Source organism: Clytia hemisphaerica, unplaced genomic scaffold, assembly GCF_902728285.1.
Source record: "Clytia hemisphaerica strain Z4C2 unplaced genomic scaffold, Clytia hemisphaerica genome assembly, whole genome shotgun sequence".
NCBI classification, from domain to species: Eukaryota; Metazoa; Cnidaria; class Hydrozoa; order Leptothecata; family Clytiidae; genus Clytia; species Clytia hemisphaerica.
The window spans coordinates 1,749,241-1,773,699 of NW_027103300.1; the positions used below are offsets into that span (position 1 = coordinate 1,749,241).

General features: G+C 34.2%; 2 long non-coding RNA genes across 2 annotated transcripts; both read left to right on the plus strand.

Moving 5' to 3' along the window:
- Positions 1-9,527: 9,527 nt before the first annotated feature.
- Positions 9,528-12,219, plus strand: LOC136811908 (uncharacterized). Its single transcript, XR_010847296.1, has 4 exons — positions 9,528-9,748; positions 10,852-10,950; positions 11,217-11,397; positions 12,196-12,219. It is a non-coding gene; the product is annotated as an uncharacterized lncRNA (long non-coding RNA).
- Positions 12,220-13,997: 1,778 nt separating this feature from the next.
- LOC136811917 (uncharacterized) lies at positions 13,998-16,688 on the plus strand. Its single transcript, XR_010847300.1, has 3 exons — positions 13,998-14,152; positions 14,593-15,560; positions 15,892-16,688. It is a non-coding gene; the product is annotated as an uncharacterized lncRNA (long non-coding RNA).
- Positions 16,689-24,459: the final 7,771 nt, after the last annotated feature.

Below are 24,459 nucleotides of genomic sequence, written 5' to 3' on the forward strand. Positions count from 1 at the left end.
AACAACTTTAAGTAGACACAAAGTAAAAGGGAAGAAGGCTCTCTGGAAAGAGATAAAGCCACAAAATGATATTACTATTGGATACTTACAACAACAATCTTTCCCTATCATAAGCTTTTAAAACAACCACATACATGTGAAGACCTGTTACTGTATCTTTTCTACATTCGTTCAAAACGAACAAAATGTCCACCAAAACAAATCAAAATTCCACATTATGTTCCAACAAATGTTCTAGACGGTAATTTTTTTCTTGGTACACATAATATATACTCTAAAACTTGTAATTGTATTAACAAAACTTCTTTCGCCTGAAAAAAAACTACCCCAAATCAAAAACAAGTACTCGAGCTTGACGAAAACCACTTCCCGCTTCGCCAGCCATCTTGAATTTGAACAGCGAAAGCTATGCTACTTCGTAACAGGTAGATTACCTTTGCAAATTAATCATCATAAGCACTCGCCAGCAAAAATAGCCCTCTCGCCGAATGTTGTATTAATTGCTTATTAAAACACAAAGGACTTGAAATGAGTCTTTGAAAGACTTTTACCGCGTACAAGGTTGATGCAACAAACAACACGAAACCACTTACGCCATTAGTCGAGTTATTTTTGCTTGAATTCCATAATATCTAGGGCCTCGTCCGAAGGAATCGAAAAAAAAGAACTTTCTTCTGAACAAAGTACAACACAACCTAATGATTTCCAATCGAATCGGAGGGTTGATCGTTAATAATGTAGACTCCCTTCTTCTGCTTGACAACCTCTTTATTACCTTTAAACCCATCCATTGCGTATACATCTTAATTGAAATCCTTTTGATTTTCCGATCGAAGCTTAGGAACATTCTCAACACTAGTGTATTTATATTCAAAAGTTTTTTCTCGCCTTGTTAACAGAAATTATGTTGTCGTATTCGCTATATACAACTATTGTAACAGTGCTCTCGAAAATTCAAATTATATTCTCAAACTCCTGGTTTTTCCCATCTCTTGATGACACTAAGTTTTTTTATTAATAGGGGTATTCTTATAAAAATAGGTTTCTCAGAAAGAGTGAAAATTGGTAAACAAAAGAAACAGGTGTGTTCTCTACCATTTCAACAGCACTCCTTCTCAAAGACTTTTTCAAAGAGGGGGGTTTTGATCATTGGAATATCTCAAAGTCAAAGGGCGGTACATACTATGAGCACATTTATTTTTCTTATAAGCATCTACTGTACTTTATAAGAATCAAATCAATAAATCTTGATAAACGACCAAATCTCTTCCGGGAATTAGCTCTTACAAAGTTAACAAAGGATGGCGAAAAAGATGAGTATATTTGTTTTTCTTATAAGCATCTACTTTATAAGAATGAAAACAATAACTCTTGATAGACGGCCATATCCCTCCCGTTAATTAGTTCTTACAAAGTAAACAAGGGACAGCAATTCGAGCATATTTATTTTTCTTTTAAGCATCTACTCTATAAAATCAAATCAATAACTCTTTTGAGAGACGGGCATTTAATTTTTGGTGCAATATCAGCATATTAATTTATAGAATGCTATTATAACGGTGGCATGAAATTTTCTTAACCTGTTCTTAATATTTTGGCCCTATTTTGGCCATCAAAGCCAAAGGTTCTTATATGGTTTGTTTTTATATAAAAAAACGTGTACAATAGCAGCCATAATAAATAACCTTTCGCGAGTGAGATAGAGAATTTAAACGCAAAATTTTGTTCTAAAAACACGAGAGGGTAAAAATTTAAGCTTCTTCTCACTCAATATCTCCATGTCCTTTATGGCCTCTATGCTATAAAAATGTACAGTATGTCACGTTTTGTGAACGAGCCAAAGGTTGTAACATTTTCATTATGTTCTCATGTCATTACTCACTTATGTATGATTCCTAGAATTCCATTTTAATAATGTTTAAATATAATGAGATAAGTATTAATATTATTAGTATAAACGTATTAATAAAGAAACAACAATAGCAATAACTTTTTTGTTCACCCCCTGAAGTAAACTCTCTTTGAAAGAGAAAAAAACTCCATCGCTGTTATCATGAGAACCTACATTCATGGAAGGAACCCGGCTTCATTTAAAACCTATTTTCGTATCAGCGCTTAAAGGACTGGTGGTAAATCGATCTAAATATTGCTTTGCCTCTCTTAGCTTAGTTTTCATTCTCAATGTCAAATCACTGTGTAATACCATAAGTATAATACCATCTCAACATTACCCTATCGAGAACATCATATCGAGTATTAGATCGGTGAATGATGCTGTCAGTGTAGTTTGAAAAATTAACTCTTACAGTGCTTTACCTTATTTGTGATAAATCCTTTTGTAAGTGCTAAACCATGTCTGACAGTGTGGACATCCATTGAACTCCAACGATTCAGCTTATTTGATACAACAACCGAGACACCCACACCCATCAAATATGGTATTCGCCTTTCTGGTAAAACAGATTGTACACGCCCCGTCGCTGTTGATGTCGATGATTTCGTCTTCACCCTGCAATCTGAAAATATAGCAAGAAGAATTTAAATTGTTATTTCTTTTTTGCTGAATATCATCTATTTTTGAAAAGAATAAAATTTCATCAGATTGGATCTATTACACTTTACATTTCCCAGACTAGTATTAATTAAACGAGTGGAAAAAATAGTTGCATTTAATAAAACCTTGAATAACAATGATAGTTAAAAAAAACAAAACAACCTCAAACAATATTTTTTTTTCTTGTAGTTTATAGGAAGAAGATTTCTGATAGTTCCTCAATAGAAATCTTACCCGATGCATATTTTGCAGCGACATGTATGGTACTACAGCTTGTCCTCTGCCCATTGTCTTACGCCACCTTGTTGTTGTTCTTTTTTCCCGAGCTCGATGAAGCACAATCTTCTTCCTATAATGTTCTCATCGTGGTCTTGTTTAGATGCGAATCTGTCCTCGTAGGAATTAAAATTCCTTAAATGTAACATCAATATCGCATAGCAATTGTTTACTATTGACCGATAAATGAGGTGAGCTAAATGCTCACCCTGAAAATATATAGTTAGGGAATTAATCATTTCTTCGAGCAAGTAGTTAAGTTTTTCTTGCTCTTCTTACTTTGAAGACTCAATGATTTAAATTCTGAATTTATGTTGCATGGCATGGACCAGGGGTTTAGGTACCCCCTAAGAAAATAGGTACCCCCTGAATTTTAGGTTCCCCCAAACAACAGACATTAGTAGGTACCCGCTGTGATTGGTACCCCCTGTGACTTGAGTATATGTCAAGAAATGAAAAAATTTGATTGGCTATGTTTTCAACCTTTATTAGGATCTGGGAAATTCAAACTCTCAGCCCATACCATGCTATATATTTCGCTATCAGTATGTAAAATAAGAAATCAGAGCATGGATCTCCAGGCTATAAATGATATTGCTTGGAACATCGCAGAAAATGATGAGTTCAATGAGAAGCCATATTGTACGAAAAAAGAATTATTATTCGATGAATTATGGGTAAGGATGATAAAAGGTCTCGTGATGAATCGATTCGAAAAAGATTATAAAGAACTTGAATATGATGATCATATGCATTTTTATAAAGCAATTAAATCAATGTATAAATTTAAAATTTGATAATCAATATGAAAGAAAAAAGTAAACCTATAAATCTAAAAAGTTTCTTCTTGTAATTCTTTAATTTTGAAATGACCATGTGCCAAGGTATCAATATTGTCCTTTAAAACGTATCGTTTTGTCGTCAAACGAGGAGAGTGAAATTTTGTTCTGCTCTATTGTGTGAAGTTTGTGATCGAAAGATTCAATGTTTTTGATTCTTGAAGAACCTCAAAATAATTTTGATGGGTGATCTGATTTTTAATGACACATTGTTTCATATAGCTTCTGCTTTTTCATATAGCTTTTGCTTTTTTCATATACCTTTTGTTTTCTTCATTTCATGATTAACAATTTCCCAATTTTCTTCCTTCTCTTAATCTTCCTCATGTTTTTCTTCAATCTCCATTTCTTCATCGCTATCATCACTTTCTTTGTCGTTGTCCTCCTTTTCTTCTTTGACCTTCTTAAGCTGCACATATTTTACGCTGTATGTTTTTGCACGCAACCCAATGAATTCTTTCATTATTCCTTCATTAAGTTCGTCTTTCATTTTACCAATCACTTTCTTATTTTTGATAGAGAAACAGGGATAACTTTTGGGGTATCCACTAAGTCAAATAAGTCTTGGTCTTTCTTTATGTCTGCGTATAGGTCGTGCGTTTTGATCGAATATACCAGGGAGTCAGTGTCCCGGGGAGGGGGGGGGGGGCACTGGGTTTGCCATCTTACGGTATGTGCGGCGAAAGAATTGGCTTTTAAAATCGCACCCTTACAGTGCAGCAAACAATCGGCGAAATTCCGTCAAATTCATACCCATACAGTGCATCTCTTCAAATTTTCAACCCTTTTAGAGCAAAAAAATCAGACTTTTTGGGCAAAAAATCTTAATTTTTCCTTGATTTACTAAAATTTCAACCCTTACAGTGCATTTAACAAAAAGTCTACCCTTACAGTGCATTTCTGCTATCTTGAAAAATAGACCCTTAGCCGCCGCACATACTCGTCGGTCAATTTGCCTGGCTGCCCCCCCCCCCCCGGGTCAGTGTCTGTAAACAGGAGTTTGGATTGGTCCCAAGGATACATCTTCTTTACATAATTATAATGCCAATCGTACATTAGGGTTTTAGAAATTTCGAGGATCGAAAATCCAACATAGATTGGTCTGTTTAAGGTTAATTCCGTTACACTTCTTTCAACTGCAGCTAGATGTTCGTGGAATATTTTGAAATTATTGAATGTTGGCTGCACTGAACGTTTTTAAAATTTTGATGGATCGGTCACCAGATCGACTTTTCTACAGTTCCTGAGGTTCTCCATGGTCTTACCAAAACACTATTGTTCATTAGATTAGAGAAATCCTTCTCAAAATCATTTGAAGCTAATGAACGTTGTTTAGTGTTGAATTCTATGTAACTTGCAAGCCATGGAGCTTGATCAAATTTTAGAATTTTATGAATTTTTATTAAGTGCATACCTAGCTGGATATATTGCCTCAAATTACGATAGTGGATCGCCTAGTTTCGTTTCTCATTAAGATTTGGGAACAAATTTCGGTAGGGAATCTTTGATATTTTCATGGTTCGGATGTAACATTTTTTGAATCGGTGACAGCATTGATGGTTTAACTGCAATCCATTCCGGTGCTAGAGGGTAATCGTTATGGCCATTATGGAAACCCTTTGGATAATCTGTGGGGAGAAAATATAATATTAAGCATAAGTAACCAGTTTCAGGTAAAACAAAAGAAACCTACCCAATTTTATGAAAAGTAAAAGTAAAAAAAGGTGGTAAAATAGTGAAGATTTGACAATTATGACATACCATACTCAAACAAAGTCGTACAAATTCTTACCTAAATCCACTTCCAATATATAACCGACATCATCGTCGTCTTTTATCTCCATCACATCAATGATTTGATTTCGCCAGCTGTTAACCATGTAAAACCACCTGTTGGAAGATACTGGGACATCGCATAACCATAAAAATTATTCGCGTCCCAGTACACCAGATGTTCATCTGGTCTGGTGGGATCAAAATCGGGTTCGTTCGGATTATTAGAGGATGCATGTCGTGTTGTAATGTTAGAAACGCCATCTCTAATACCTCCCTCTATTTCTTGATATTGATCGATATCTGTTATAATTTTTAAATATATGTTTGACATTTTGAGAGCTGCTTGCCAACTCAGACCTGGAGCTGTATAAAGTGTGCCGGATCTAGTTTATAAAATTTCAAACACGTGTCTCACACAACAATAAGACGTCTGCTAATAGATTAAAATCATGATAGTCTTTGAATGTCTCCATATTCACTGGGCGACAAATTATAAATTTCCTAAGTCGGAAATATATAGGAAATATTATATTTCAAGGGTTTTCGAGCGATTTGAAAGATCATATTTCCAATGAAATTGTAAATGTGGTAAGATGACATTACACATATTTACAATCTTGATAAAAGTCCATATTTACCAAATTTACAGGGAATGTAAATATCATATTTACCAAATTTACAGAGAATGTAAATATCATATTTCCTATGAAATTGTAAATGTGGTAAGATGACATTCCGGATATTTACATGGAATGGAAATATCATATCTACCAAATTTACAAAGAATTAAAATATCATATCTACCAAATTTACAGGGAATGGAAATATCATATTTCCCGTGAAATTGTAAAGGTGTTAAGATCTGGTAAGATGACAATCTTGTAAAAAGTCCATATTACAAAAAATACACAGAAAGGAATTTTAATTTATAATCAATTTTAAAAGACTCCCCAAAAATAACAAACAAATACAATGGAGTTTAGAAAACAGAGAAGGAGGGTCTAATAATAAAGTATTCTATTTCATGAAAATACACTTTTCTTTTTCAAGGCAATACCAACTTTAAAATATATTACAGTATATATATCTACTCTCTTTAAAAAGATAAAATAAAATGAAAACATATAAAATATAAACTTGTCTTAGACCAATCACACCAAAACGTTTCAAAATGGCACCTTGAAATAAATCAAATAGCTAAAATGTAATAACCTCATAGAAATTAAGTTTTAGTCTTGCTAAATTTTCATACCTGCTAAGCCCAGCTGATATTAATTGCTTGTAAATGCAATGTTACTTGGACCGCAAAAATTAGTTCCGATAATGTAAAGGACTGTTCATGTAGTCCATATGAACATTATGTGAATTTTCGGTTTTCTGCTGTGTAAATAAATAACATACAAAGAAAATGAAACTAAAGTAAATAAACGTGAAAAAAATAACAAAATCTGAACAAAAAGATGTATACATAAAAGAAACACTTTTTAATACGAAAGATTTTGTTATAGAATAAAAAATTCTTATGATCAAAGGAGTGATTAAAAAAATAAAAGCTAATCAAAACTGAAAATATAAAACGTAGTTTCTCAAAATATCAAGAAAATCATGAAAATTATTTTAAAAAGCTCTCACTAGGGTTTCAAATTTTTATGACTTCGACAGAGTTAAAATATATAGTAGGGGCTTTGTAATAATAACACCAACAATAAAGGCTCTTGTCTTCTCTTTAAAATTATATAAAGTTAAGAAAAGAAAATACTTATCGTGAGATCGGGTAACTTGCATCAGTGGAGGCTAACATACATGCATAGCCCTCAAATGAAAGACTTGGTTGGTCATTAAAATACAAAGTTAATTCAAAACAAAAATGGTAGAGTAGAGCTGCGAGCGGAGCTGCGTAGTTGTATTTTAATAACCAGACAGGTCATTCATTTAAGGGCTATGCATGTTTACCTCCACTGATGCAAGTTACCTGATCTCACGGTATAAAATGTCTATCAGTTACATCAATATGCCAAAAACATTTTTTTCAACAACCTTCACTTCAAGATAGGCCACCATAGAATGAACTTCATCTTATAGGATGAACCATATTCATGTGGCTTTCAACTTTGCACTCCATCGCAGAGGCTAATTAATTTTAATGACTTTTTTGACTAATGACCAAGTTAAAATTTTTCAATTTTTTTATATTTGAGTTTTAAAAAGGCATGCATTCAAATAATAAAGGTTTAAAATTTTTCTCTGGGCTAGTTAGTAAAATATCTCAAATAGGCTCTGTGATGGAGTGCGAGGCTGAAAGCCACATGAACACGAATTAATTGATAAAAAATAAAATTGAAATAACCTATCTACATTGGAACACTAAAAGATAACATTACAACAATCCAAACAAGAAATGATGTCGCCGTTAAAACATCAAAAAACATAATCCAAGCCAAAATGCAATGTTTATCATATACAAGTTCACAGTATCTCGCCAGGAAAACAACCAAAACAATCACACAAGTTTCAAAAGTTTATAAAATCCACAAAACCTCTGCTCTGACCTCATGAATGTAAGAACCAAGCATTAACTTGTTCCAGAGGTATTGTCCATATAAGAGTTTGTATTCCAAAGCAAATATTTCTTGTACTGCCCATTCTTCTCATCAATTCTTCAACTTGGACCAGTTTCACATCTCAATACAATGTAATGTTAATACCATTTTGCCAATCATTTATTAATGTCCAAAGTTACGGGGATATGTAGCGTTTTCTTCATGTCAAGCAAATATCTCTAAAATCGTTGGTTGGTTTGGTATACGTATACGTTCAACAGGTAGAGGGCAAAGTGATTATTTGTCCTTCTCTCGTACCCATGTTGGGTTTTGAGCTACAACCACTGTCGAAAGGTTGTCTGAGTTATCCAAATATATTTATCTTTCATTTTAGATTTGCTTTTTCTCAATATTGCTAACTATAAATAATAAGTGATAGATCGATTCATAAAAGGAAATAAAGATAAGACACAAAAATTGAGATTTCCAACCTTGCATCATTCTAGCTCATTACATCAAATTTGACTCTCTAATGTATATCCAGCAATATCTTGACAATCCCATCGGAATATACTCTAAGTCCAATATATATTGCTGATTCGATTCACATAATTATCCAATCCCATATCGAAAGGTAATGATATGTTATTTCCAAAAGAAATGTACTCTTTCTTGAAGACGCTCTAGCAGAATTTTGTCCGCCATTTGCAATATTTTGATTCTGAGATTTTTGACTCGATATCCCGTGCCTTGCTAAACGAGTGCGAAAATCTCATCTTGTGTTATCGAAGCAAAAAAAAACATTCACTGTGGTCAGGGACTGCCCCTTTAAATTCTTAAGCAGTCAAGGACTATTGCAAACTAGGATAAATTATCCTAGTTAGGCTTTTATCCTAAATAGGCTAGAACTTTTATCCTAGTTAGGATAATTTATCCTATTTAGGCTAAACACTCGCATTTATCCTAGTTTGCAATAGCTCTTGACTGTTATGCATATATTTTCTTATGAGCTTACTTTTTATTAGTCACTTGATTACGAACTTTAAACAAAATACAAAAACGTATTTACAAATTTAGAAAACATTCTAAACGTCGTACTTCAAGCTGTTCGAAAAGTGTCGAAATATCATATTTCGAGACATTTTCATTCAATGTAAATTAGGCTGTAAAGTTCATATTTTACAGACTTTGAAAATATAGTAAACATAGTATTTCAAGTTGTTCGAAAAATGTCGAAATATCATATTTCGAAACATTTTCATTAAATGTAAAGTTCGTATTTACAAATTTAGAAAATATAGTAAACACCATATTTCGAGCTCTTTCGAAATATGTTGAAATCTCTTATTTCGATACATTATCATTAAATGTAAAGTTCAAATTTAAAAATTTTGAAAATATAGTAAATATCATATTTCAAGTTCGTCGAAAAATGTTGAAACATAAAATTTCCAACATATTTCCCAAATTGAAAATTGGACTTTCCAAATCCATTTGAAATATAGTGTAAAGTTCGAGTTTACACTATATTTATTTAGATTCGAAAAGTGAAGAAAGTGATTAACCACGGTGGATTTAGTTCCAGTACACTCTCAAACGATATTTCTTTGTTTGAGTTGGATCAAGAAGTGCAAATCAACGACTATGTTCGTCCTGCGTGCTTGCTGGAGAAAGAACTAACTGCAGGAACTAAAGTTGTTATTTCTGGCTGGGGAACAACGCAACCAGGTGGAAGCCAACCCAATATTCTCTAAAAAGCTGAGGTAGCTTATTTATGTGCCCGGGGGGGGGGGGGTACTAGGGTTGCGAGCTGACGGGGGGGGGTGCCGCCCGACTTTCGAACTTTGGACCCTTACCGGGACTAAAAAGGAGAAAACAGAGGAAAATTTTGGGAATTTTACGACCCTTAGCGGGACTAATTTGACCAATTTTGACCAAATTTCGATGTTTCAGGGGGTAAAAAGTTGAAATTTTTTGATTTTTCGACCCTTAGCGGGACTTTGGAAGTCCAAAAAAGGTACCCTTAAGGGCGGCACATACCGTACCCTCCATCTGCCTAAGTACCCCCCCCCCTGGGTTTATGTGATGGTGTTGTGTAGGGGTTCTACTGTGCCTATAAATTGATTTCAATGTCAATTTAGAGCAACTCGGGCATAACAACTTGTAATATGACCAATACTGTATATAAAAAAAGATCACTCGTCAACCTTAAGGACTCTGACCATAGTCGAAAAATTGATATTGGTATTTGAACATGAAAGTTGTGTTCCAATAAGAATTTAATTGCAAAAATGACGTTACGAACTTTAAAAAGACGTTCTTTAACGAAAATTGCTTAAAAATGGGTGATTAACCTTTTTCTTTTAAAGTTTTTCAAACTGTCCGCAAAGAATTTAACAGTCTTAAATTTTTTGGAGAAATTTTCTAAATTGATGCATTAAAAATTATGACTGTTTTTGTAGAAAAATTGGGATGAAAAATTTGGTTAAAAAGCACTATTTTCAAAATGTTTTCTTCGCCGAAGGTGCTGAAGGTGGGGGGTTTTAATGGGAGGTTCCCAAGACCTTCCCTTAACTCTGTGCAAAATTTCAGCTTTATATGTATTTTTTTCCGGTCATAACATAATTCCCTTTTACTAAAAAGTCGTCATCAAATCGTTCCATTGCGATTCTTAAATTTCAGACTCACGGATATATGGTCTAAAATGGGCCCAAAAAATGTAAAACATGCCAAAATTTTGTTAGCTAACATCAGGGAGAAACATTTATTATGTTCCTTGCAAATATCAAAAGCCCTTAAGGCTCCCTTGTTTTTAGAGTTTGCTAACTCTGATACAAGTTCTGAAACATCGTCTTTTTATTTTCAGGTGGACATTGTTAGTAATAGTGTATGCAACACGAAATATAATAATCGTATTGACAATTCAATGTTATGTGCTGCTGCTCCGGGGAAAGACTCATGTCAAGTAAGATTTCGTTAAGTTTTCTTTTGTTACGCTCTCAGAGCCTTATTATCGTGACTGTCACGGTTGATTTGAGTGCTGATATAAAAAATTTTGAAATTTTTGCCATTGTCGCACAAAAAATGCTAGCGCTATCTTTCTGTATTTCCCTACGAGAAAAAATGATTGAAATTGACGCATTGTGACAAGGGACTTAAACATAATCTACAAGGGACTTTATCCTATTGTAAGATACCAGTTTTACTTACGAAATTATTATGGTTTTGTAGGGAGATAGCGGTGGTCCACTTGTCGCTAATTTGAAAGATTCGAATGGTGGAAACCAATTTTATTTGGCTGGTGTACTCAGTTGGGGTAGAAGCTGTGCAGATCACACATATCCAGGAGTTTATGCAAATGTATTATGTTCTTTAAGAAGCTGGATTCAAGGCAACTTAGCTGACAATGGTGGTAAGAATGGGTTTTTTAAGTAAAGAAATTGATAGACTTATCAAAAGGACTGGATACCCAGGGTAGTTAGTCGGTCAAAAGAAATTGTGCAAGTCAAGGGCATAGATTTATAAAGCCCAAAGGACTAGATGGCGTGTTTTAAGCTCTTCCAAGCAAAAAAAAGTGAATATCGCAAAAGATATTGCTGCTATTGTTTTCGGAACCCGCAAAGCTTCTGATTGGTCAAGCGCTGAAATTCCATTGTAATGTCACGTGACTTAGGTAGGATTTCCTACCAACCTAAGAACACTTTTCAATAAATGCACGATATCTAGACCTTTGGGCTTTAGAAATCTATGGTCAAGGGGTCATTTTTTAAAGAGTTCTATGGTAGTGTGCCAAATAATTTGAAAAATGAAAATGAAATTTCACGGAAACATTTTCATATTCAAACCATACTTAAGGATGTCTTTAGCTTCCCAACATTCAATGATGTTGCATACTTAGAAGAATGTTGGCACCTTCATCTCATACAAGTTTTTCTGGGAAAGCCCAATAAATGTTTATTCGGAAATTTTAACACCAATCTCTCAGTGACTATTTTTCTTGATTGATTTTTCAAGTGGGTATGAGGAGCTCCCTCCAATTTTTTAACACGAGGATGCCTTTCAAAACTTCAAATAATTGTGAAAAGAATTTACCCGCTATCAGTAGCTCAACCCTTGCCATTTAGATTTAAAAGCAGCTTTGCTTAGTATTAGACCCTTACGTTTTTCTTTATAATCATTTCTACTTATCCTGGTATGTTTTCTGTTTTAGTTTTTCCTGCTTCGACCATAAAGGGTAAGTGATTTACGCATTAAAAAAATTCCAAAATTATATTTTTTAACACACTACAAGTGGATCCCAATAAAAGAATTGCTGTAATTTCTAGATTTCATCATTGTACTGATCTGAACTCCGTTTATTTATAGACCCGATATTTAGTAGGCTAAACCTTACATTATCTTTTTTACAGACAGTCAGCTTTTAGCGCAAGCATTGAATGGCAAAATCATTTCACTGAAATCTCACCATGGTAGATATGTAAACGCCGAAGCAAACGGTCATGCAAATGCGAACAAAGTACCTGCTGGTCCTTGGGAGGAATTTCGAGTCGAACTTTATAATGGCCATCGAATCGCTTTGAAGTCTGTTCCACATAATAAATATTTGGTAGCCGAGTCTGATGGACGCGCCAATGCTAATCGCCCTCATCGAGGAACTTGGGAGATTTTCAGACTGATCAAAGTTTCGTATAAACAAATAGCATTGAGATCACACCATGGATATTATCTTGTTGCCGAATCTAATGGGGATCTGAATGCAAATCGACAACATCTTGGAACTTGGGAACGTTTCGTTATTGGCTTTCCACAAGGTTTGTTACATTCTCGAGAGTACTTTGATTAATAGGGGCCAAATAATATTCTTTGAGTAAGAAATGCAACTTAAGGCTCGACTGCTCTTAACTTTTTCTCTAGGACCTTAAATCCTTGAAGGGGACCTTGGGTAATAATTCTCCATTAATGATTCAATGGGTTAGAGGAAATTTGATAAAGTCCGTTTCTAGAACCTTTCTAGAATTCGAATTAAATAGAGGTTTTCTTCATGTTCATATAATATACTCTTTTATTAGGAGGTCATAAATGCGAAAAAATATTCAAAAAATGTTTATTCAGTCCAAAAATACAGCCTAAAACTTTTCCCTGGTTTGGAAGTCAATCGTTGATAAACTTTGGGCTAAATCATTTCGATTAAATAATTTCTTTTGAAACGTTTTTTCACGTTGATGATTGTCAAAGACTGTTTAAATGATAATTATAGCACAGTTGTTGAAGAAGTCGATTCTTTTCTTCTTCATTTTCGATCTTTTCTTTTTAATAATATTCCACTCCTGTTTATCTTTTCAACAAACTGTAAACCGCTATCTAATTCGAATTTTATCAACAGTTACAGCCTGTTTTTGTCTCAGATTTTACAGACTTTAGTTATCAGCTCATTGAGGTTAATTTCTTCTTCAATTTCTTTAGAATTACGAAACGAAGGCCAAGAATGTTGGCAATTGCCAAGTGCTTTTTGTGGTAAAAATAGTGTCTGCAGTCGTGAGGGGTGGCCCGGAAGTCAAAATGCTGCTTTTCCATGTTATAACAAGCATTGCTGTACTGAACCGGCCCTTGTAAAGAATATAGGTATTTAACTTGGAAACTAATTTCTTTACAATCCAATAACCGCCGCTACTGTATCACAGACCAACTTGGGTTAAAAAAATAAGAAACAATTGTTTATAAAATGTGACCTAAATTTATGTTAATGAATTTTCAAACACTGAAAAAATCTCCAGAAGGATTATGAATTTAAGGAGTCATATTGTTCCAGGTACGACGGAAGCTTTTTAAATCTGGTACGGCAAATGAGGAAATTTAAGCGATTTTACCGACGAAGATGAAAATTTCGGGATCTTTTGTGAAAATTTGGTACGTCAACCGTCGTAGCTGCCGTGCCCAGTGCGTCGTGCTTGTGTTTAGTTAAGACTTTAAGAATACTTTTATTTTTATTTTAGGAAGAGATTGTTGGGAGAGTTGCGGTGGGAAAGGAGGTCAATGTCATGCATTTTGTGGTGTCAATGGTCGTTGCTGTCGTAAAGGATGGTTTGACCCTGGGTGTCAAGGAATGGCTGCCGCTTGTAACGGGTATCATTGTTGTACTACTCAAAGACAAGAAGTTTTAAATCACGGTAAGATTAACCATTATATCGGAAGAAATATGTTACGTTCTAAGATTTTTATAAATTAAAGCCACTACCACTTGGTCCAAGTAACAGTACACCGGTAGTCATGGGTTATTGAAAATACTTAAGCAATGTCAATTGAATGTCATTCTGGACAGGGAAGACGGACAAAAAGGACAATTTTCATTTTATTTTGGTCACGTGATCAACATCGATGGGTAATCACAATTCTCTTCCACTTCAATGATTTAATTTCATCATTGACCACTCTAACACGGACTTTGTATGATCGAAAAGAATGCGCGAAAAAGATATTAACCTCGAAATTCAAAACAAGCCAACATCCAAACCAACGAGAGATGTTCATTTTATTGCTCAAGTACTAATTATATGTTTTCGTTAATGTTGAAGCGTTAAATTTAATTTTAAGAGTTTTTTTTTCATAGGTAAAGATTGTTGGGATCCGTGCAACGGGAAAGGTGGCGAGTGTTTTACAGGATTCTGTGGAAAGGATGGAATATGCTGTAGACAGGGCTGGCATGATTACAAATGTGGACGAAGCATTGGAGCATGCGATGGATATCATTGTTGTGTAGCAACCAGGTCTCTTGGAAAACAATCATAATACCGGTGTTGCATGGAGAAAATTGCTCATTGCAATGAACATTTAATTGGCTGTGTTGTTTATGTTTTTATGTGTTCTGATGAGCATTCCTTGTATAGTCTTTTAGTTTACATGTGTCTCTTGAGTCCTCTTTTGTTTAGTGGTCCCTTTGTTTTGAGTGTCTTTCCCAGCTGGCACACGACGTTGTTTCAACATTAATCCAGAGATTTGGGAAAAGAGGATAAGAAACGCCGCTGCCGCTCGCTGTTTTCCTATTCTTTCCCTTTGAATTCGGCACCCTTTGAAGAAGCAAGGCTGTAGAATAGTTGAGCAAGAAGGAAAGCCGAAACAAAATGGCGTTACGTACAGGTTAACCAATGTTCAAGAAAAAAGTCCTTGAATAAAGCTTTCCAGTGAGTTCTTTGTGAAACAGAGACTGGGGTGTGAATCTTTGATCTTCTGGGGGTTTCCCCTGAGAAAATCGAGGAAAATCATTCTATATTCTGGGAGTAAAGATGGCGGACATGAGGCATGCTTGAAATTTTGAAAAATTGGGACCAATTTCTTTCTGGCTTGTATTGCTCTGAATGAATTTTTTGTGTTGCAGACATAATTTTTATGGGTAGTAGGAAGGTTGATTGTGCCCACCTATGCCTTAGTTTTCCTGGGCACTCTCTAAAACGTCTCGGCATTTTGATTTAAGATGGGCAAAATCGATTGATAATTTTGTTGTTTTTTTTCAACTTTTAGATGAAAAAAAATAGTGTAATCTTAGAAAAACTTCCTCCATGGTAATGGACTTGAGATTCAGTAAGTATACTTGATTTCCTCTGTGGTACTTTTAGCTTTATCTAGGGAAAACATTGACTTTTGGGTTGGAAATTTAAAGTTTCGGCTAACAAAAACATTGTAAAGTTCAAATAACTTCGACATGTGATATTTATAAAGTCTGACTTAATGGGCCGTGATTTTGACCGGTCAGTGGATTGACTCACAAGGCTTGGACAACTTTGCAGCCAAAACATAATTTCATCGGTGGACTTTACAGTCTGTGTTAGGGTAATTCATACAGATTATTGCTTATACAAAAACAAAAAAGCCCTCTAGTTTTACAGTAGATTTTAATTTTATATATTTTCAGGGCTAGTTATCGTCATTTTCTCTATGAAATACTGTTTATAACAACACTACCCAGAAAAACCATTCCACAGAAAGTTAAGTATGGGCCATCCAAGCACTGGTGCAACGAAGCAAAGATTGACTCAGGATGGCTCAACATTTTTGCATTTTGACCGTCACGTTAAGGCATGGCAAAGTCTGCTAAAAAATGAAATTAAACCTGCAGAAACTATATTACGTGCATTATTTAGCTTGACCAAAACAGAATGGAATAATATAAATATATGCAGAGGATGTTAATATTTTGTAAATGTTTTCTGGACAACCGTGGTTATGAACAGTTGAACCTGGTTGAGCACCGCCTACATATCCTTTGAAATTGGACATATACTTGGAAAATGTTCTCTGGAAAAAGTGGATTTCCATATATACGTATTATATAAATTTGATCAGTCTGGAGAATTTTTATCGAATCTGTATTTATTTGGATGTTTGTTTTGTATCCAGGTTGTCCCTGGAAAGATGGTCCAAACAAGTCATCAGAGCCAGGAAACATGTGGGCCAAAATTACCAAATGTAAACAAACTAGGAGACCCCAAAAGTGCTTCTATTTAAATTCTACAATTCTACTTGAACACATATTTTCACTTGTTGTTATGTAACAAGTTTTTCTGAGCACAGGCTGATATTATTTTTCCAATTATTTTTTCCAAATGTAATTGTATTTTATTTTTTAGCAATGAGTTACACATCTGTTGAATTTAGTCCTCTATGGAGCAATGATATAATTTTCTAGTCCAGCTTTCAAGTTATACAATCCGAATCAATGTACTAATTAAAAATCAGTTGGAAGGTTTTAGTTTTTTTTTATACAGTAGTCTTCTCAATTTTATTTCAATGGAAAGTCATGAGTGATATTGATTTTTTTTCATGCAATACATCTTTATTTTCCCAGGTGTTATAAATGAAGGTGAATCATAAAAAACCCTTTTGGGTTTAATCTTTTTTACATTTTAGAAAAATTTCAAACCATTTTTAGCAGCATTTAAAAATTAAAAGAGTTGCATAAATGTTTTCTACTAAGAGAAGGATATTTTTAATTTTTAATTCTTATGCACTTTTATTATACTGTTTTATTTGCTAGATAGATATTTCATTATATCAAGGGAAATCCCTAGATGGAGCTGTTTTGTATAACTATTGTATTTTTTCAATAATGTTTTTGGATTATTTTATGCTTTATTGTTTCGAGTTCATATAAAGCTCTTAAAAGAAAGATTTCATGATATTTGTGATCTTCTAGCATTGATATCATGAATTATCATCGCTTCTTTTTTTCTTTCTTTCTTTTGAGCTCTATTTTTGTCCTGTTTTCAATTTGTTCTAATACCCAACATCACTACCCGGCTGAAGAGGCCTCCATGATATTGTTTCTTAGAAACTCTAGTCCAAGAAATAACCAAAAATTATCCTAGTTTTACAAGCTTATCATTTTTGGTTTTATAATGTGAATTTCAATTCTTTTAGCCACAGTATGTATAAATTGATTCGATCATTCTATAAAGAAAATATTTTGGTCAAAGCTGGTAAATTCTCCCCTTCAAGCACAACGACGACTTGAGAAACAGTGCGTTCAAAGTGAAAAGTGCTTATAAAAAATATCAAAATCCGCGATTTAAAAAAAAAATTATTTCACTTTCGATATCAATCACGGCTGCCATTTTTTGTTTGTACTTCTAGTCTTGTGCGCATAACGAATCAAGCGCTCTGATTGGTCCAGAATAAAAACAATCGATCGGCCGCAGACATCTCAATAGAAACAAAAGATTCTACAGCCTAACTTCAAATAGATGAATAGCGCATTTCTTATCCTCTTTTCCCAAATCTCTGATTAATCTAATGTTCACAACGTCGATATGAAGTTAGATGAACGTTAAAACAACATCGTGTGCCAGCTGGATTTGTATTCCCAAAATTGCGTTTTTCATGTCATTTGTAATTCATCTAGGGAAAATTTTTGTACACAGAAATCAGTTCAACACTGAGAGATGTGAGTGAGTGTCTTGTGTGTGAGAGGTGCGTTTTACTAAAGTTTAATTTACTGTATGCGTTGTCTTATTTCGGTTCTTTATGGTTTTGTAGCATTTTAAGTTTGTTTAAGTTCAAGAATTGGTGTTTGCCTTTTACATTTTTTGTTGTCTGTTTTCTGTTTTGTTTCCTTAAGTTAGGTTCCTTTTTACTTACTTAAAGCTGAGATATTTCGACCAGTCATATTATTCAAAACAAATTCGTCTTCTACTCACAACTGGTAAAGCTTATCAAGGAAAAAAATTTCGGTCAATTTTTTATATTTACTAAACTTAAATCTATGAATGTAAATAACTACCATACAATGTTAAATACGGATAGGTATAAAATCTTGAAAAATGAATCGATAATACTATCGTGCGAATTCAGACAGACTTATATGCAATTAATTGGTCTTGTGAAGCCCGGAATTGGAACTGCAGAGTAAATTTGCCAAATTTGAGTACAATCATGGTCAAAATATATTGAGAATTCCGGTTATTTTAACGTTTTCCGACAAGAAAGTCGATTTTGGGCTGTCTCTTTAAGTTAATATAATATTTCAATTTGGGATGGGTTGGCCAACTTCTAGGCTATACTATGAGCCTTATTGGACTATTTTTGAACTTTTGTATCCTCAGATCCTAAGGTCTCTAGCGTCAAAACTCAGAGTTAAAACTCAACCTTTCGAACCTACTTTAGAGTACTTACAAATCGATTGTGGTTTCAAAACTTCCTGAGGAATTTACCTTCTTTCTCAAATATTATCACCTTTATTGTAGGCTCTGGCTAGAAATCGACCTTTCCGTACATTTTCTTTAAAAAATCGTCGATAAGAAGGCAAAAAATGGTCAAATTCTCGAAAAACTTTATTTTTCACACTTTAATGTAGGGATATTAAGCTTTTTCTGAATGTAAAATACAAATTTATGGAAAGCATAAAAGATAAGTTCTAAAAATAACTAAATGGTTTCATTTGAGTCCAGGAAATAAAGAGTCTTTCTTGCGTTTGATGACGATAGTGATGACGGTTAAGATGATACCAATGACGAAGAAAATCACACCAAATACTAATAACGCCGTAAATCCTGCCTCTGAATCCTGTAAATGAAAGGGGAGAGAAAATTATAATAAGGAATTGTTTCATGATTACAGGGAGTCTCTAGAAATGGGACTTTTACAACTTGAATGACTCTTTAACTCTAACAGTTTCTCTACAGTTTCGGCAAGAAAAAAAATTTTTTTTGCGGTAAATGGTGTATCTTTTATCGAACTAAAATTACTTTTTCGGAATGTTTTGCTAAAAGCTTATTTGCTTCAAAATCTTGAAAATAGTGCTTTTTGACCAATTTTCCATCCCAATTTTCCGTAGAAAAGCAGCCATAACTTTTGATGCATTAATTTAGAGAGTTTTTCCGAAAAATCTAAAACAGTTCAATTCTTTGCAGATAGTTTGAAAAAACTTCGAAACAAAAAGGTTAAAGGCAATTCTATGTTAAAAGTGTTAAAGAACCTAAAACATAACTTTTATGTTCAAATACTAAAATCAATTTCCTGACTATGGTCAGAGCCCTTAAGGAGGCCAACCGAGCGGTTTTCGTGTGATGGTGTGATAGGGATTTTCTTAGCGTGATTACGTGATTTCGAAATTTTTTTTCGTGATTGCGTTATCAGATCTCAAAACGTAATCGTGATTTGAAAGATTTTGGAGCCGTGATGCGTGATTTGGACTTTTTCAAAGGGATGCGTGATTATCCAAACTTTTTGCTGACTTTTGTGATTGGGATTAAAGACAAAGAATTGCGTGATATCGTGATCAGACTTACCGGATAATTTTAGGCAATTTTTCATAGTTTTTGAGAATTTTAATTTCATTGAAAAGCGCCGGGTTATTTTTCATTAATCTCTTTAGAAGTTTTGCAGTGCATTTTTTTGCTTGAAAGTCAGGTAAACGATATAGCGCTTTCGCATCATTAATCTTTGATACGCGCATTTCGGCGGGACGCTAGTGTGACTAACTGAATGAGAGATACAATCTCATGGTCTTGGAAAAACAGGACATTTTATCAACTTTCACAACAAACTAACTTCAATTTTGCTTGTATATTTACATAAACCGTACGAAGGCAAGTGACTGTGAATAAACCAGCCGAGGCTGGAAGGTCAGCCAATAGAGCTTAGCTAGTTAGCTTTAATAAGTGGGTTAACAGATGTAAGAGATGTACTGAAACAGAGTAGACTAAAAATGTTGAATAATGTACAAAATGTGAAACATTTGATAACTTGATTTAAAATTTTTTTAAACAAGCCGAGAGCTCCCCAACCCCCCCCCCTCCCCCCCCCCCCCCCCCCTCACGAGAAGCTCATCTCAAAGTATACTTCTCTTTAGCATTGTAGCACTGTTTCTATGACATCAAACAATTAAGCTATAGTTCATTACTATAAAATAAAAGAGAAACATAGTGTAATTAAACTTTTTGTTAATTTCATTCCAGTCAGTTATGATACATTTTTTCTGTTGGATGTAGACAATATCCATATCTTATCTAGAAATAATAAATAAGAAAATTACCAAAACGTCAGAACCAAAATAAAGACTCGAATAAAGATATCCATCAAATATACATAGAAACTGTACTTTTAGTCACAAAGCGCAAACTCCAGAAAAACACAATTTGCATCAAAAACTTAGCAAAACGTAGTTCATATTTATAACATTTCAACAGGAACTGTATTTTGGTAGACTTAGTCAAATTACAGAAACCATTTGTCAGTTGTCTGCAAGGCCAATGAGGTACGTAAAAACTGACTGCTATTCAGTCAAAGCCAAAATTTTGGCAAGGCCAGAAAAATATAATTTGCATCCAGTCTGTGTATAAATTTTGTAGTTTTGTACCGTCAAGTTACACAACATGCACACAACTAACCATCTTGAAGACTTTGCTGGTCGCAAATGATAATCGAAAGCAAAACTTAAAATTAATAACTATGCAGGGAAGCTCATTTTCCCCTCGTTTTGCTTTAAACTCCCTTTTGATTGGTCTATGAATTTGGGCGATCGCTTCACCTTCTTGGCGGAATAAACACACACACCATAATAAATAAATTCAACAGGGCAGCGGAGTAGCAATTAATTTCAACTGGGAGTCCTCTCTTCTGTGCCACAAGCACTGACAGTTTTTTTTAAACTTTAAAACAATGTTAAATGAAGACCAGATGGATTTGTTTGTTATGACTGTGCAAGTTGTAACGATGACGATGACGATGTCATCATTTGGTTCCCGTCATCTGACCGACCCTGATTTACGTTCCGCAGGTAGAGTTGGAGAGTCAGAAAGCTTTTCCGCTGCTTTGCTGGATTTCCACTGTCAACCTCTGCACGCTCTGTGTTTACAAGTTTTCAAATCGAAGTAGCGAGCCGCATGCTAATGGAGAGTAAACCGTAAACCAGTTTATCCAAGGTTTCTCAATTTTTTAATTCGGATCAGTCCACACGGATTCCCTTTCAACAAGATGTAGCTGCTTCTTAACAGAGAAATATTTTCGACTGCGACCGACTGAACGACCCCCACTTTTTAAAGTAGAAATGACGGGAACCAAACAATTTTTTGCGATTCGCCTTTTTATCAAACACGTCCGAGTCCAAAAAAGCATGATTGCATCCAGTCTTTATCAAATTTAGACAGTAGCTGTGCTTTTGTAAACTTTATCAAATTCCAATAACATTATACACCATCAATCCCCCCTAAAGGCAAACAAGAAAAATATGTTTTATTGCAAAAACTAATAAAAAGCAACAATAAAAAGTATCAGAAAATTCAACATAAAAAAAACTTGAGCAAACGGCTTTAAAGCTTCAAAAGATGTAGAAAAAGAATCCCCTTGATGAAAATCATGTGTTTGATTTGCCGAGTTAAAAAAATAAATGACAGAAATTGAAGCTTGCAACAGATTTACTCTGGAAATACTTTGGTACAACAACACTGACTTATCACATCATACATTGTGATAAATAACGAGATTGCTCACGGGAATTTCTAACCCGCGCGAGCAAACCCGCACCTGTCAATCACTTTTTAGACCTGTCAATCATTTTTTAGCAGTTATAGTTTTCCTTTTTTTTCACTTGTGGTTCTGAAAAAAGTGATTGTAAGATAATAAAAAAGACTAAAGTCGATTTTCATGCATTTTTTTTAGTTGAAAGTTTTGGAATACTGGATCTTCAAGAGAAGGGAAAGTCATGACTCTTGACTCTTACCCGCTAACCAGCCTGATCCATTTTGAAATACTGTATTTGAGTCAAACTGTACTGTAGTCAAAATTTTTGTTTCTTAAAATTATAACAGGAACTTTCAAAAAAATCAATAAGAGCTCAAAAAACCAGAAAAAGTTTGGCCAATGCTGACAAAGTAACACAAATTTTTCAACGCACCGTATAGGATTCGAACTCTCAAAAACGAGTTTCCCATACATACCAGCGCATTGCCATATCCACTCTAAAAGCAATGATTAATATTATCATAATTTTATTTGCCATGATCTGTATAATTTTATTTACCCTGTCAAGGTATTAAGTTCTTAAACAAATGATTTTAGATCGTTTCCAACATACGGGAGCCGAAGGAGCCGATCACTCATCGAGATTTTCAGGGGATTTTCATAACTCTTTAGTGGGACTGCAACAAACGGGCTGTTAACCCTGTAGAATTTCCATCTGGGGGGTTAGTACATTCTCCAATCTTTTTAAAGTCTCAAAAGACTGAGGAGAGGAGCTTTTTGTTGCATACAGTACAATGCTGGACAAAAGGTTTGTAGACTTCTGCAATATTTGCAAAATACTTCAATATCGATCAAAAACAAGTTCCCAAGAGGCTCTGGGTGCTTTCCAAACCCATTCAAAGCCTTTGAAAGTCACCCACTGCAGTCTAACCGCAAGGGCAAACCACAAGGGCTTGATTAACTGGCTTACACCAGTATCAAAACGCTAATTTTTTGCTTGTGGTTCCCTCAAAAGCAATTCAAAAGCAATGCAACGACTTCAAAAGTGTTTTTCTTAACTTCCATCCCCTTTCAGACACATTGAAGAGTCATTTTGCTCTATTTCTCATCATTTTTTACTGAAATTCCATTTGTCTACAACCTTTTGTCCGGCATTGTACCCGCCCATATACAGCAGACAGAATACACAGAGCGTACACGCGCGGGCGATTAAACACGATCGCGCGGAATGCGGGTCAAAAAATTCCCGTGAGCAATCTCGTTATTTATCAAAAAGTCACATCATCTTAAGCCGCCATCTTGAAACACCACATTATGATTATGATATGTAAAAACAACGCACACTAAAAGTACCCAAAAAGTTAACCCGATCGGAAGAAAGTTTAGAAATCAAAGTGAGATCGGGAAATCGGATTTTTTTTTTGCCGTCTTATGATGATGGAACTGGAAGAAAATTTTACCTATTTGAATGCTCAGCTTAGGCTGACCAATAAATCTGACCATGTTTTACCTGAAAAATTACATACTTGCAACATCAAAAAAGTTTGCACCTAACCAATGCAATGCCGACAATGCAACAATCGGAATGGTTGATGAACATGATTTTAGCAAAATTGACTGGTTAATGATTGAATTTCCCTTGGTGTTTTTATCTACAACAATGAATTAACTAGTTAATGACAGTTAATGAAAACTCTTTGTAGGGAAAATTCTGTTGCGGTTATAAATTTCAAATTTTAAAGCTGAAAACCGGATCTCGAACACCACGGCCCCAATATGAAGAATGTTATGTTATACTTTTGAAAAGGTTTATTGCATTGAATATGGATGTAAATAATTGGAAATCACCTCCCATGTACAATTAAAATTTTTCTTGAACTTGGAGATTTTCTTCCCCGCATGCATTTAAAACGTGGAAAACTTTAGTTGTGAATTTGGAGATTTTCTTCCACATGCATTTAAAAAATGAAGAAAACTATTTTCTTTTCGGACATTTTTTTGGAAACTATGATTGTTTCCAAGTATGTGACATTGTTTGCTTTTGCAGCATGCTTTTGGAAATCATAAAATGGCTTCTGTTGGGGAATTTTTTCTTATCGACATTCTTTCAGATTATGAAATGTTTCCCAGGTTCCCAGTATATACAAATGAGATTTTTTTCTTTTTTTTTGCATTCTGTCGGAAATTATGAAATAGTTTCCCTGTTTTGAAGGATTTTTTACTTTTTGGCGCGTACAGTATTTCAAAAAACTCCAAAAGTTACTTTAAATTTTTACATTTTTTATAATATTTTATATATGAAAGTATTATGCAAATATTTATCTCATTTTGAAAAAATATAAATTTCCTTGGTTTTCTTACTGTGAAATATTCTCCTTTTTGCATTCTTTTCATTTTAAGATATTACCCTTTTTGGCTATATAGTATTTCTGGAAATCAGCGCTTAAAATAATAATATATAATTATTAATTATGCACTATCAGGTCTTTTGATGTGTTTTCAGCAACACTCTAATTGGCGGTGC